Source organism: Siphateles boraxobius, unplaced genomic scaffold, assembly GCF_051911475.1.
Source record: "Siphateles boraxobius isolate OS27281-9 unplaced genomic scaffold, OSU_SipBor_1 100, whole genome shotgun sequence".
NCBI lineage: Eukaryota > Metazoa > Chordata > Actinopteri > Cypriniformes > Leuciscidae > Siphateles > Siphateles boraxobius.
This window is the reverse complement of record NW_027508701.1, coordinates 1897916-1913597: the sequence shown is the minus strand read 5'-3', so window position 1 is coordinate 1913597 and position 15682 is coordinate 1897916. Positions and strand designations below refer to the sequence as shown.

Sequence of the window (15682 nt, the reverse complement as noted above, 5' to 3'; positions counted from 1 at the left end):
TACACATATAGATCTCATCAGGCCAAACAACTTTCGTCCTCTAAGTTTTACGTCAGCCCAACAGGAAGTCGGCTATTTAGGGTTGTTTGGAAACGCACGCTCAGGAATTTGAAACACTTCTCCTAGGGAATTCACCCGATCATCACCAAACTCGGTGTGCATGAAGTCAAGACATTGAGGATGAAAAATTGCCAGGGGATTTTTGATATCTCGAACGGTTTGGCCGTGGCGAGGAAACGAATTTATGGCGAATAATGGAAACAGGAAGTGTGTTATAACTTCAGCATACATTAACTGATCTTGTTGAAACTTCAGCAGTGTGTTTGTTGTAAGAGGCCGATCACATGGATGTAAGTATTGTGAGTCAAAGTTATAGCGCCACCAACTGGCAGCAGGAAGTGTGTCACTTTCAAAATGCTTTGAAATCACCCTCTTATTTTTACCCGATTTGCTTCAAACTTTATGTGTATAATGTAAACACACACCAGATGTAGACCTGTGAAAGGATTATTGATATCTTAAATACTATTGCCATGGCAACGCATTAAACTTTAATATTCTTTTTGGATGCTTTTGAGGCTCTTAACATGCTTGAAATTGCATGAACACATCACATTTATTAGCCAGTAGACATGTGCAAAGTTTCAGAAACGGGCGTGGTGCAGGGGCTCAGTAGCGCCACCTTTTGACATAAGAGGGGGAGTTAGGTCCACACTTTTATCTACAACCTTAAAACTCAGTCCGTATATTGTTCTCATCGAGCTGGAGAACTTTCTAATTTACAATCATTAGCTCCGACCAAAAGGAAGTCTGATATTTTGGTTTGAATGTGGATGTTTTGAAGAATTTTCTCTCTCTCTGTGAGAAGGAGAAGGAAAGGGGGGGGGGGGGGGGGGGGATTTGTCTGCTGAGTGAGAATACTTTTAATTCTTGTTTTTCAAGGTTTCAGGGGCTTGTGGGGGCCTTAACATGCTCGAAAACTCTTGAAACTTTGCACACGGTTCAGAACCCGCAGCCATTAGGGCCGGGCTGAAGCTGGTACCCGGGCGTGGCAGAGGGGCTCGACAGCGCCCCCTGGAATGGGATTTGAACACTGGTCCATAAATCAAACACACTTGCATGTAATAATATGAAACTCGGTACACATATAGATCTCATCGGGTTGAACAACTTTCGTGCTCTAAGTTTTACGCCAGCCCAACATTAAGTCGGCTATTATGGTTTGTTTGGAAACGCATGCCCCTGGAATTCGATATACTTCTCCTTGGGAATTGATCGGATTGCCAATAAACTCGGTCAGCATGAAGTCAAGATATTGAGGATGCTAAATTGCCAGCGGATTTTTGATATCTCGAACGGTTTGGCCGTGGCAATGAAATGAATTTATGACTAAAAAAGGACACATAAAGTGTGTTATAACTTAGTTAGTTTTACCTACAGTTATAAATAGGGCTATACTGCCCTCTTGTGTCCAAAATTATATTTATATATAAATATATTACGTATGTGACAGAGGATGTTTTGTTTTATTGCGAGTGTACACAAATATAAGTAAACAGTTTGCAGTCTGAATGATGTCCTGTATGAAAAAAATGACGGAGTAAGTTTCCACTGTTAACACACACACACACAGTTCGATCGCGCCCGCGCCTCTCTCTCTCACACACACACACGCGCGCGCACACACACACACACACACACACACACTCACACACACAGTTTGATCGCGCCCGCGCCTCTCTCTCACACACACACACACAGTTTGATGGCGCGCGCCTCTCTCTTAAGCTGGAGTGTGTGTGTACGTGCGAGAGAGGCGCGCTGGCGTGATCGAACTGTGTGTCTGTGTGTGAGAGAGAGAGAGAGGTGCGGGCGTGATCGAACTGTGTGTGTGTGTGTGTGTGTGTGTGTGTGTGTGAGAGAGGAGAGAGAGAGGGAGAGAGAGAGAGAGAGGCGCTGAAACATTTTATACGGAAATCAATTATTTATAATTCAGATGAGAATAAAGTTAATGTTAATTAAAATTGAGGAACATTTAGTTTTTCTGTTCTGAATATCATTAAAACAGAAAAGGCAGAGACAACATAATGATCAATAATCTTAAGATATTATATCGTATGCTATGTGTTGTGAATACACCCATGTTAAACATTAAAATTTACTTCCATTGCATATCATAGAACACATAAGTGTAAAATATTATTACATTAATAAACCTGTACAGAGACCTCCAGATAAATACTGGGCTTCTATATTTACACATTTAAGTGCTGCAAAACATATTGAGCTATGACATCCTACGACATTAAAAATTATTCTATATTTAAATTATCTCATATATGTGGCTATTGTGGTTCACAATCATAGGCCCTGTCCCAAATGGCACACTTTATATGAATTTATATGAGGCCCTTTATATGAGGCTCTTAACATGCTTGAAATTGCATGAAACTCGACAGACACATCTCATTTATTACCTAGTAGACATGTGCAAAGTTTCAGAAACGGGCGTGGTACAGGGGCTCAGTAGCGCCCCTTTTGACAAAAGTGGGGGGGTTACTTTTATCTAAAGTAACAAAACTCAGTATGTATACTGTACTCTTCAAGCCGGACAACTTTCTAATTTAAAGTCATTAGCTCCGACCAACAGGAAGTCAGATATTTTGGTTTGAATGTGGATGTTTTGAAGAATTTTCTCTCTCTCTGTGAGAGGGAGAGGGAAAGGGGGGGGATTTGTCTGCTGAGTGAGAATACTTTTAACTCTTGTTTTTCAAGGTTTCAGGGGCTTTTGGGGCCCTTAACATGCTCGAAAACTCTTGAAACTTTGCACACGGGTCAGAACCCACAGGCATTAGGGCCGGGCTGAAGCTGGTACCCGGGCGTGGCAGAGGGGCTCGACAGCGCCCCCTGGAATGGGATTTGAACACTTGTCCATAAATCAAACACACTTGCATGTAATAATATGAAACTCGGTACACATATAGTTCTCATCGGGCCGACCAACTTTCTTTCGGTCAAGTTTTACGCCAGCCCAACAGGAAGTCGGCTATTATGGGTTGTTTGGAGAACGCTTGTTCTGGAATTTTAACTTCTCCTCCAAGGCAATTCATTCAATTGTCACCAAACTCGGTCAGCGTGAAGTCAAGACATTGAGGATGCTAAATTGCTGACGGATTTTTAATATCTCGAACGGTTTGGCCGTGGCAAGGAAATGAATTTATGACTAAAAAAGGACACATAAAGTGTGTTATAACTTAGTTAGTTTTACCTACAGTTACAAAACTTGGCGTGAATATTGTTCTCGTCAAGCCGAACAACTTTCTAATTTACAGTTATTAGCTCCCACCAACATGAAGTCAGATATTTTGGTTTGAATGTGGATTCTGAGCATTTTCTCTCCCTCTCTCTGACAGAGAGAGTGTCCCCTGCCAATCTGTGTGTGTGTGTGTGTGTGTCTGTGTGGGGAGGGGGAGGGGGTGTCTCTTCAGGTGATAACACAAAATCATAAATAGAGCTATACTGCCCTCTTGTGTCCAAAATTATATTTATATATAAATATATTGCATATGTGACTGAGGATGTTGTGTTTTATTGGGAGTGTACACATATATAAGTAAACAGTTTGCGGTCTGAATGATGTCCTGTATGAAAAAAAATGACGGAGTATGTTTCCACTGTTCACACACACACACACACACACACACACATACACACACACACACACACACACACAGTTCGATCACGCCCGCGCCTCTCTCTCACACACACGCACACACACACAGGACCTGTGTAGACCTGTGAAAGGATTATTGATATCTTAAATACAGTTGCCATGGCAACGCATTAAACTTTAATATTCTTTTTGGATGCTTTTGAGGCTCTTAACATGCTTGAAATTGCATGAAACTCGTCAGACACATCACATTTATTAGCCAGTAGACATGTGCAAAGTTTCAGAAATGGGTGTGGTGCAGGGGCTCAGTAGCGCCACCTTTTGACAAAAGAGGGGGAGTTAGGTCTACACTTTTACACGGGTCAGAACCCGCAGCCATTAGGGCCGGGCTGAAGCTGGTACCCGGGCGTGGCAGAGGGGCTCGCCAGCGCCCCCTGGAATGGGAATTGAACACTTGTCCATAAATCAAACACACATGCATGTGATAATATGAAACTCAGTAAACATATAGATCTCATCGGGTTGAACAACTTTCGTGCTCTAAGTTTTACACCAGCCCAACAGGAAGTCGGCTATTTAGGGTTGTTTGGAAACGCACGCTCAGGAATTTGAAACACTTCTCCTAGGGAATTCACCCGATCGTCATAAAACTCGGTGTGCATGAAGTCCAGACTTTGAGGATGCTAAATTGCGGACGGATTTTTGATATCTCGAACGGTTTGGCCGTGGCAAGGAAACGAATTTATGGCGAGAAAAGAGAAACACAAAGTCTTATAACTTCTGCATACATTAACTGATCTTGATGAAACTTCAGCAGTGTGTTCGTGGTAAGAGGCCGATTAGATGGATGCGACTATTGTGAGTCAAAGTTATAGCGCCACCAACTGGCAGCAGGAAGTGTGTCACTTTACAAATTCTTTTGACAAAAATAGGGGGGTTAGTTTTACCCACAGTAACAAAACTCGGTATGTATATTGTACTCTTCGAGCCGGACAACTTTCTAATTTACAGTCATTAGCTACGACCAACAGGAAGTCAGATATTTTGGTTTGAATGTGGATTTCAGATTCTGAGTTTTTCCTCCTAAGTACTTTATTTTATTCACGCCAAACTTTTCAACATGATGAAAATACATTAAAGATGCTAAATTTTGAACGGATATTGAATATCTGAAACGGTTTTGCTATGGTGAGGGATTAAAATAATGTCAAAAAAAGAATCAGGAAATGTCTCATATCTTTCTAAAATGTAATTATACACCATTTATTTTTATATAAAATTATACAAATATTAGAATTAAACCCATTTTATTCCTTTTTTTCAATTTAAGAATTATGTTTAAGTTTAAAAACAGCCAGATGTCCGCACAAGACATTAATAATGGTGCGGAGTAGAGCAAGCTTTTTCAATTAATTCCTATGGAAGTAGGAATGAACTAAACAATGTTCACTCTGTTCTGCTCGTCCCTCACCGTGAGCGCACACAATTATGAATGCCCGTGCAGCCGTGAGCACTTTAGTTTAATTTTAAAATTAGCGCCATTTCTGGGGACGCATTTACATTTATTCATTTAGCTGACGCTTTTATCCAAAGCGACTTACAATTGCTATATTTCCGAGGTCGCACGCCTCTGGAGCAACTAGGGGTTAAGTGTCTTGCTCAGGAACACATTGGTGTCTCACAGTGGATTCGAACCCGGGTCTCTCACACCAAAGGCATGGGTCTTATCCACTACGCCATCACCACCCAATATGTACACATATGTACACAAATATAAGTAAACACTTTGCAGTTTGAATTATGTCCTGCATGAAGAAAATGACAGAGTATGTAACACTGTTCAATCGCGCCCGCGCCACACCCACACACATTCCAGCATTGCAATCTTGACATCGCAAGCCTGTTCATTATAGCCTTATATATGTTATATATATTAGATCAATATATGTGTTTTCCTTAAAATTTTAATCAACACTAACTTTATTCACATCAGAATTATAATTTTTTGTATAAAATAATACTACTATTAAAAAAACACATTTGATTTTCTATTTTAATCAATGTAGAATGTGTAACTTATTGCTCTGTTTGAGGACAAGAAATGAAAACCTATGCAATGGGATGAATGTCCAAAAGATGGCACTCACAGACTGTTTTTAAATGGGGTTGGATATTTTTTTTTTTGCTTTTAAACTGTGTGTGTGTGTGTGTGTGTGTGTGTGTGTGTGTGTGTGTGTGTGTGTGTGTGTGTGTGTGTGTGTGTGTGTGTGTGTGTGTGTGTGTGTGTGTGTGATTGTGCCTGGGTGTCTGTTACAGTGACAAGAGTTTAACCCTTGTTCAAGTTTATGGCCTTGTCTTTTTGTATATATATATATATATATATATATAATTATTATTTTTAATATATATATATATATATATAATTAATATTTTTTATATATATATATATTATTATTATTATTTAAAATTAATGTGCTATATTTCAGATCAATATATTTGTTTTCCTTAATTTAAACAACACTAACTTTATTCTCATCTGAATTAAAAGTAACTTATTTCTGTATAAAATAAAAATCCTGAATAATCCAGACCAACCAGAGCGCACTATTCCTACAACATCATCAGTGCTGAAGCGGAACTACCAGAGCCTTCGGCAGATAGCGAGCAGATGCAGCATATGTGTTGTAACGAGGCAGGGTCAGGCCAGGGGGATCCATTTGCAGATTTTTATTAAGAATGGTCAAGACACAAAGGGTGAGCAATGGCAAACAGGGCAGAACAGAAAAGGCAGAGACAAACCAGGTTGACAGGCAAAGGGCAGAGGCAGGCAGCAAGAATCAGAGTCCAATAAACAATCTAGATCGGGGCAGGCAGAAAGTAGTCCGCAACGGTAAACAATCGGTCAATTACAGAAATCAAACATGGGAAATGATGGCTGGGCAAAATCCATATAAGTGGCTTTTGTGGTTCACGATCATAGGCCCTGTCCCAAATGGCACACTTCATTTGAATTTTCAGTCTTGTGTTCTTATTTCATGTGTCCGTTAAATCCATGAGATGGTAGGGTGTCTCATTTGTCATTTTAGGGTTCAGAAGGTTGCTCACGCATACTTTGTGGTTGATATGTGCCCTCTATGCGCACTTTTGCAGAGCCCACACTGATGCAAGCTCTACAGCACACTTCTTTTCAACAGTCAAAGCAGGGTTACGTTTTTGCACGTCGTGCACAGTAACCATAAAGGCACCAGGGTGGCGGTGCCACCGGCTTCTTTTTATATATACATATATATATATATATATAAATATAGCTGCGAGCAGCGATGAAGGGCCAAAGCTGGCGGCACCGCCACCCCGGTACCTTTAGGTAACTAAAGGCACCGGGGTTGCGGTGCCACCAGCTTGGGCCCGTAATCGCTGCTCGCAGCTATATTTTTCTTTGTTTTTCTAACCCATTATAGCAGTCAGCATCAAGTGCTATATATCATTTTAAACAGGAGAACGTGAAGTTTCAATCTAGCTCATTTAAATTCTCAGTTTTACATTTATTTTGTCTTAGAATGGATTAATTTACCAGATTTAAGAAAAACAGCAGCAAATAAAACAAACAAAAAACCTCCTGAAGTTTGGATTTTTTCCTTTAGAAAGTTATACTTGGATATTCTAGATTTTCAGATTAAATTTTCTCTACATGTAACAATCACCAAGCAAGTTATAGCAATTTATTACATTATAGGCGATTTTCAGTGAAAAGCTGGTGTTTTTTGAAAAAGTTAAAGTACAGTGAGTAGAAACATTGTTATATAATAAGTATATGTGTCACTTTTGCTTCAGTGTTCTATTATTATTTATAGAACACTGAAGCAAAAGTGACACATATACATATATACACAATATGATCATGAACACACAAATAGTCCAGCAAGTAGTGTAAACAATTGTGAATATTGTCTTGTGCAACAAAAATACAAACAGTGTGTCATGAAGGATTCATACAGGTAAAGTGATCAACAGGTTTATTTGCAGAAGTATGTGATTGCAACAATGGAAGCAGGTGAGTAACTGAAGAATATAATGTTCTGGATAGATATCTGGATGAATAATGGTTTTATCTGTTGCAGGTTCTGAAACTGAAGATCGAGGCAGATGACAGAAGATGGATGAAGGAAGCGGATGACTGAAGATGGATGAAGGAAGCAGATGATGGAAGATGGATGAAGGAAGCAGATGTAGGGATCGTGCAGGGAACGTGCAGGTATGCTAGTCTCGTGAAGAGGAGATTAACGGCTTTTCTGTATCTAGTTTTTCGCGTTTGGACATTCAGAGGTTCTGTAGTGAATGTGATTGCGTCATCAAGTTTTGATCAGCATTGATTCGTCAAAGAAACCCGCCCGGTGCGTCCGAAACCGCATACTCAATGAGTAGGTACTTAATTTCATTAAGTACTTACTTAACGAGCGCTAAAAGAGTAGGTACTATATTGCCAGATCTCGTTAAGTATGAATTCGATCTGACATCTGCCATGTTGACGTTATCATGTGACCTACTACGAATCGTATCACAAGCGCAACAACTTAAAAGATACGAACGACAAGTTTAATTAATCTATCTGTAAATATCTTGATATTGATGAAACTTGCTCATTTTGTGGTATGGTTGAAGAAACAGCTGCCCATTTATTTTGTGAATATATTTAGGGTGGATTTAAGTTGTTATATTTTAAACTCTACTAATGTGACACACAGTTTTATCCTTATAACAATATATTTTTTTATTAAGAAGTCCTAAAATCATCTCTTTAATATGTTATTAAAATAATCTTTATTTTATATCCAACAAAAATTCTCCTTTAAGTTTTCCTTTTTCTTGTTGAATTTACCTCACGTTTCATCCCTCAGGCTTATAAATAACACACACACACACATATATATATATATATATATATATATATATATATATATATATATATTAATGTATTATGAAGAACTATCTAAAGATATTTAGTCTTGTCATTATTCTTTTTTTCCTGTGTATGAATTATATTATGATGTACACAAACCCATGATCTTTATGTTTGTCATTATGATTGTTCATGGATAAAGATACAACTGGTATCTTTCCCTGATCTTGTATGTAACTATAAGCTCTGCAATAAAAATATTATATGAGTGACAGGTGCACTAACACCTCATAACATCAGGAACTCGACAGCCCTACCTAGAATGATTTTCCACAGTGTTTGTAATGTCTGCAAATGAGACGGGCAGCTGCTCGAAGATCTCATCTTTGGAGAAAACGTCTACGGTTACGTATGTAACCCTCGTTCACTGAGTAGGGAACGGAGACGTTACGTCGGATGACGACGAATGGGGTTTCGCTTAGAAAGCCTATCAACTTCGAGTATTACAAAACGAGCCAATGGCAAAGAAATGCCATGGGTCTGCGGAATTTGCATGGCGTAACTCCGCCCCACCTCGTGGGTATAAAAGGAGGAAGCCGGCAGCAAGCAGATATGTTTCTTCGCTGAGGAGCCAAGACTGAGCTCAGGCGATCCCCGCGGTACAGCGGAAAGTGGCAGGCAGACGTAACGTCTCCGTTCCCTACTCAGGGAACGAGGGTTACATACGTAACCGTAGACGTTCCCTTTCGTTGTCACTCCGAGTTACGTCGGATGACGACGAATGGGGTTACCAGTCTAATCACGCCACCTTCTCAGCTGTCTTCCAGTGCCCTGCGTAAATCGAGATCCCTGTCAGCCTGGACAAAGGACTCCATATAACACAGGAATACAAGGTACACTGGGAAGCATATCCCAAGCTTAGGGGAAGTATGCAATTAATGCCAGCCCGGAGGGGGGGGACTTAGAGAATACACATATGACCCGAAGGAAGCATATGGAAAACACTGGGGTGTCCAGCCGCAGGTGGAATATTTCAACCCCAGGGGTGGCAAGGTGGCTTGCCAAGGGAAGACACACGCTCAGAGAGGCTTACAGTGGAAATACACATGTGGGGGTCGCTCAGAGGAGGGACCATGCACACGGGAGGCACCTAGCCGACGCACAGGCAATAGACACTGGCGCCGACGTCAGGAGTGCTGGAGGAGCTCAGGGCTTTCGGAGAAGCTCACCTGAGGAAAATATCGCACGTATCCAGTCCGTGGAGTGGAATGGCGAGCAAGCGAAGACACCTGAGCGGGTCCGGTACTAGCTGGTTGAAGCGAGTACACGAGAGGACACAGGCTCCACTCGGAGATTATAGAATCTGGCGAATGTGTTAGGTGTCGCCCAGCCTGCAGCTCTGCAGATGTCTGTTAGCGAGGCGCCATGCGCTAGAGCCCAAGAGGACGCCACACTCCGGGTGGAGTGGGCAGTCACGCCAAGGGGGCACGGTCGACCTTGCTGCTGGTAAGCCAAAGCAATGGTGTCCACTATCCAGTGAGACAGCCTTTGCTTGGAGAGAGCCTTTCCCTTCAGCTTCCCACCATAACAGACAAAGAGCTGGTCTGAGGTCCTGAAACACTGCGTTCTGTCTACATAGGCGCGGAGAGCGCGTACTGGACAGAGCAGTGCCAAGGCTGGGTCTGCCTCCTCCGAGGGCAGCGCTTGCAGGTTCACCACCTGGTCCCGAAAGGGAGTGGTAGGAACCTTGGGCACATATCCAGGCCGGGGTCTCAGGATCACGTGAGAGTAAGCCGGCCCAAATTCCAGGCACGCTTCGTCAACGGAGAATGCGTGCAGGTCCCCAACCCTCTTGATGGAGGCCAGTGCAACCAGGAGCGCTGTCTTCATAGACAGGAACTTAAGCTCGACTGATTGCAGGGGCTCAAAGGGAGCACTCTTCAGGGCAGTTAGAACCACTGAGAGGTCCCAAGAGGGAACGAGAGGAGGACGAGGAGGATTCAGTCTCCTCGCTCCTCTCAGGAACCTGATGATCAGGTCGTGCTTCCCCACCGACTTACCTTCGATGAGGTCATGATGTGCGGCAATGGCGGCAACATAGACCTTCAGGGTGGAGGGAGACAGCCTTCGCTCCAGCCCCTGTTGAAGGAAGGAAAGCAAAACACTGATCGAGCATCTCCGGGGGTCTTCTCGGTGAGAAGAGCACCAGTTGACGAAGAGGTTCCACTTCAACACATAGACGTGTCTCGTGGACGACGCTCTAGCGGAAGTGATGGTAGCCACCACCGCTGGTGGTAGGGTACTCAAACCTGCCTCGTCCCATCCAGGAGCCACACGTGGAGGTTCCACAGATCGGGACGAGGGTGCCATAGGGTGCCCCGTCCCTGAGAAAGAAGGTTCTTCCTCAGAGGGATCGGCCAGGTAGGTGCTGTCGCGAGGAGTACTAGTTCGGGGAACCAGGTCCGGTTGGGCCAGTAAGGGGCAACCAGAATGACCTGCTCCTCGTCCTCCCTGACCTTGCGCAAAGTGTGCGCAAGAAGGCTCACTGGGGGAAACGCATACTTGCGGCCCTGCGGCCAGCTGTGCGCCAGAGCATCCGTGCCGAGCGTGCCCTCGGTCAGGGAATAGAACTGGGCGCAATGGGTCGAGTCGTGAGAGGCAAACAGATCTATCTGCGCGTCCCCGAACTGGTCCCAAATCAGCTGAACCGACTGGGGATGGAGTCGCCATTCTCCAGGGAGGGGCTGAAGCCGTGAGAGCTCGTCGGCTGCACAGTTCAGCGCTCCGGGAATGAAGATGGCTCGAAGCGACCTCAGATGCTTCTGACTCCATAGGAGGAGGTGGCGAGCGAGTTGTGACATACGGCGGGAGCGTAGACCACCTTGATGGTTGATGTACGCTACAGTGGCGGTATTGTCTGAGCGGACTAGTACGTGTTGACCCCTGAGCAACGCTCGGAAGCGGTGCAGGGCAAGGCGTACTGCCAACAACTCGAGGCAATTGACATGCCATAGCCGCTGGGGTCCTGTCCAGGAGCCCGCAGCAGCATGTCCATTGCACATGGCGCCCCAGCCCGTGGTGGAGGCATCTGTTGAGACAACAACATGCCGGGAAGCTCGAGCCAGGGGGACACCGGCCCTGAGAAAATCGAGGTTCGTCCACGGGGTGAAGAACTGACGGCAGGTCGGAGTAACTGGTACTCGGAACATGCCGTGTTGCCATGCCCACCTCGGGACTCGGTCGCGAAGCCAAAGCTGAAGCGGTCTCATATGAAGCAATCCGAGCGGCGTGACCGCGGCTGCAGATGCCATATGCCCCAGGAGCCTCTGAAAAAGTTTCAGTGGAACCGCACTCTTGCCCTCGAATTGTCTTAGGCAAGTCAGCAGTGACTGCGCGCGCTCGCTCGTAAGCTGCGCGGACATGGCGACCGAGTCGATGTCCATACCGAGAAAAGAGATCCTCTGCACGGGGCAAAGTTTGCTCTTCTCCCAGTTGACCCGAAGGCCCAGACGGGCTAGGTGCCGAAGCACTAGGTCCCTGTGTTCGCAAACCTGATCTCGAGAGTGAGCTAGGATCAGCCAGTTGTCGATATAACTCAGGATGCGAACCCCTTGCTCTCGAAGGGGAACAAGGGCCGCCTCGACGACCTTCGTGAAGATGCGAGGAGACACGGCTAGCCCGAAAGGGAGAACCGCGTACTGGTATGCCTGCCCCTCGAAAGCAAACCGGAGGAACGGTCTGTGTCGAGGAAGAATGGAGACATGAAAGTAGGCGTCCTTCAGGTCGATCGCTGCAAACCAATCCTGGGGCCGTATGCATTCGAAAACGCGTTTGGCGGTGAGCATCTTGAACGGCATCCGGTGAAGGGAGCGGTTCAGCAGCGCAAGTCCAGGATTGGCCGTAACCCACCGGTTTTCTTGGGGACAATGAAGTAGGGGCTGTAGAAGCCGGACCTCATCTCGGCTGGAGGGACAGTCTCGATTGCACTCTTCGCCAGCAGGGTGGCAATCTCTGCTCTCATGATAGGGGCATTGCCACCGACCAAAGTGGAGCGGACTCCCCTGAAGCGGGGAGGAGACCGTGCGAACTGAATCGCATAGCCGAGCCTGACGGTACGCGCGATCCAGTGGGACAGACGGGGAAGCTCTAGCCAGGCTCCCAGGAACTGAACCAACGGGATCATGCGAGCCACAGGCGTCCCCCCGGAGGGGCAGCGAAGCGGAGTAACTGGCCCAGATGTGGACGGCATAGCGGCCCGGAGAGGGGGCACAGTTAGCAACCGCGCCCTGGCAGAGGGGGCCAGGGGAGGACCAGGCTGGTCGTCCCGCGGGGGCCTGCTCTGCCAGGGGTCTGGCGACAGAGGGGGACAGGGGCGAAGCGGTCCGTGGACGGCACGCCGTGTCAACCGCCTCTGGGACAGAGGGGGGCGAGGAGAGCACGGCTTGTGGGCGGCGCTCTGTGTCGCCCGAGAACTCTGTGAGCTCAGGGAAGAGGGGATTGTTTCTGACTTTAACCACATTAGGGTGCTGCCCACCCGTGGGTGAGCAGCGGGGAGTGGAGAACAAAAGATTCTCCCCCGGCCCTCCACCGGGGGAAGGAGTGGTCCTGCTACCACCTCCTGCGAAACAATCATCATCCCTGAGCAGCCCGTCTCAGGAGCGCCGCTTGGCCCGGCGTTTAGCGGGGGGCGGGGCAGGAGAGGGCTGTGGCGCCTTCTTACGGCTTCCTCCGCGACCGGCCCTGGGTGGAGGCTGCTGCGTGGTCCGGGCGGGAGGGGCGGGAGCCGCAGGAGGGCGCCCTCGGTGGGAAACAGGTCGAGGCGTCTGCCCGGCCGGCAAGGTGGAGGCAGCAGCGGGCCGGCGGGGCAGAATGTGTCTGATGGCCTCAGTCTGTTTCTGGGCAGTTGAAAACTGTTGGGCAAAGTCTTCAACTGCACCGCCGAAGAGGCCGGCCTGGGACAAGGGGGCGTTAAGCAGACGGGTCCGCTCAGCGTCCCGCATGTCAGCCAGGTTCAGCCACAGATGTCGCTCCTGGACCACAGCTGTGGACATCACCAAACCCAGGGAGCGCGCGGTAACCTTCGTCGCCCGGAGAGCAAGGTCGGTCGCGGCGCGCAGCTCATCAAAGAGCCCTGGGTTTGTCCTACCCTCGTGCATGTCTCTGAGCATCTGGGCCTGGTAGACCTGCAGAGTGGCCACAGCATGCAGTGAAGCAGCCGCCTGTCCCGCCGCTCTGTAAGACTTCGCCACCAGGGTCGACGAAAATCTACAGGCTTTGGATGGGTGCTTAGGCTCGCCCCGAGAAGAAGCACTCTGAGGACATAGTTGCATGGCAACCGAGCGTTCAACCGGGGGAAGCCCAGTGTACCCACGGGCAGCTGCCTCATCGAGGGGAGGAAAGGCGGATGAGACCAGCGAGCGGTCCCGAGAAGACAGGGGGGTCTTCCAGGACTTCGAGATCTCATCATGCACATCCGGGAAGAAAGGTATTGGGGTTTGCCGAGGACGAGGGTCGGCGGCCTTACCCAAAAACCAATCGTCCAGCCGCGAGCGCTCAGGACAGGGTGGAGGCCTCCACTCAAGTCCGATGCTCGCGGCTGCCCGGGAAAGCATGGCCGTCATCTCCGGATCAGACTCGAGCACAGCCGTATGCACACCGGAAGGTGGCAGCTGTGACGAGCCCTCACTTCCAGAAGAGTCAAACCCGCCTAGTGATGCTGCAACAGACATGGCATCTTCCTCTGTAGCTTCAACTGAAGCACGCGGGCCACCAGAGGGTAGACCCGCGGGAATCAGCAGTTCACTAGCGGGCACCGTCATTGAAGAGGGGGGCTGGGGTCGCGGACACATAGTCGGCGCCTTGTTCCAGACCGTAACCCTCAGATCACCCTGGCCACCAGCCGCAGGACGGGGGGTGGATGAGGGGACTCTCACTCTTGCGAGTTCACGGAGTCTCGACCGTAATGACGCGATGGTCATGTTCCCACAGAGAGAACATGAGTCATCCACGAGCGCTGCTCTAGCATGATCAATGCCCAAACATACTATGCAACGCTCGTGCCCATCAGAGTCCGATACCAATCTGCCGCAACCAGAAGTACACGGGCGAGACATCTTTAAAAAGACGTGCCACGTGTAAGCTCTTTTAGTGAGAGAAAACTCAAGTGTTGAAGCACCCGGGGAGAAACGCACCGACTGGCAGACCACTGCAACAGATCAGCAGGAAGCACGCTCTCGCCGTAGATCACCGTCACACCAACACTCGAGGTACTCGTTTGTAAAGCTGACAATTCAGAGATGGCTTGTGGAGAGAAGAATACACTTGGCTCCGAAGCGAAAACATATCTGCTTGCTGCCGGCTTCCTCCTTTTATACCCACGAGGTGGGGCGGAGTTACGCCATGCAAATTCCGCAGACCCATGGCATTTCTTTGCCATTGGCTCGTTTTGTAATACTCGAAGTTGATAGGCTTTCTAAGCGAAACCCCATTCGTCGTCATCCGACGTAACTCGGAATGACAACGAAAGGGAACTCTTGAAACTTTGCACACGGTTCAGAACCCGCAGCCATTAGGGCCGGGCTGAAGCTGGTACCCGGGCGTGGCAGAGGGGCTCGACAGCGCCCCCTGGAATGGGATTTGAACACTGGTCCATAAATCAAACACACTTGCATGTAATAATATGAAACTCGGTACACATATAGATCTCATCGGGTTGAACAACTTTCGTGCTCTAAGTTTTACGCCAGCCCAACATTAAGTCGGCTATTATGGTTTGTTTGGAAACGCATGCCCCTGGAATTCGATATACTTCTCCTTGGGAATTGATCGGATTGCCAATAAACTCGGTCAGCATGAAGTCAAGATATTGAGGATGCTAAATTGCCAGCGGATTTTTGATATCTCGAACGGTTTGGCCGTGGCAAGGAAATGAATTTATGACTAAAAAAGGACACATAAAGTGTGTTATAACTTAGTTAGTTTTACCTACAGTTATAAATAGGGCTATACTGCCCTCTTGTGTCCAAAATTATATTTATATATAAATATATTACGTATGTGACTGAGGATGTTGTGTTTTATTGCGAGTGTACACAAATATAAGTAAACAGTTT

At 46.9% G+C, this 15682-nt stretch overlaps 1 protein-coding gene across 1 annotated transcript in view; it reads left to right on the top strand.

The window, feature by feature from the left end:
* The window catches only part of LOC143746846 (uncharacterized), a 120780-nt gene that overhangs the window by 23354 nt on the left and 81744 nt on the right, over nucleotides 1-15682 (top strand). Inside the window, exon 2 of the mRNA XM_077239022.1 lies at nucleotides 7792-7925. The gene's annotated coding sequence lies outside the window, so the exon portion shown is untranslated. The remainder of the gene's footprint in view (nucleotides 1-7791; nucleotides 7926-15682) is intronic.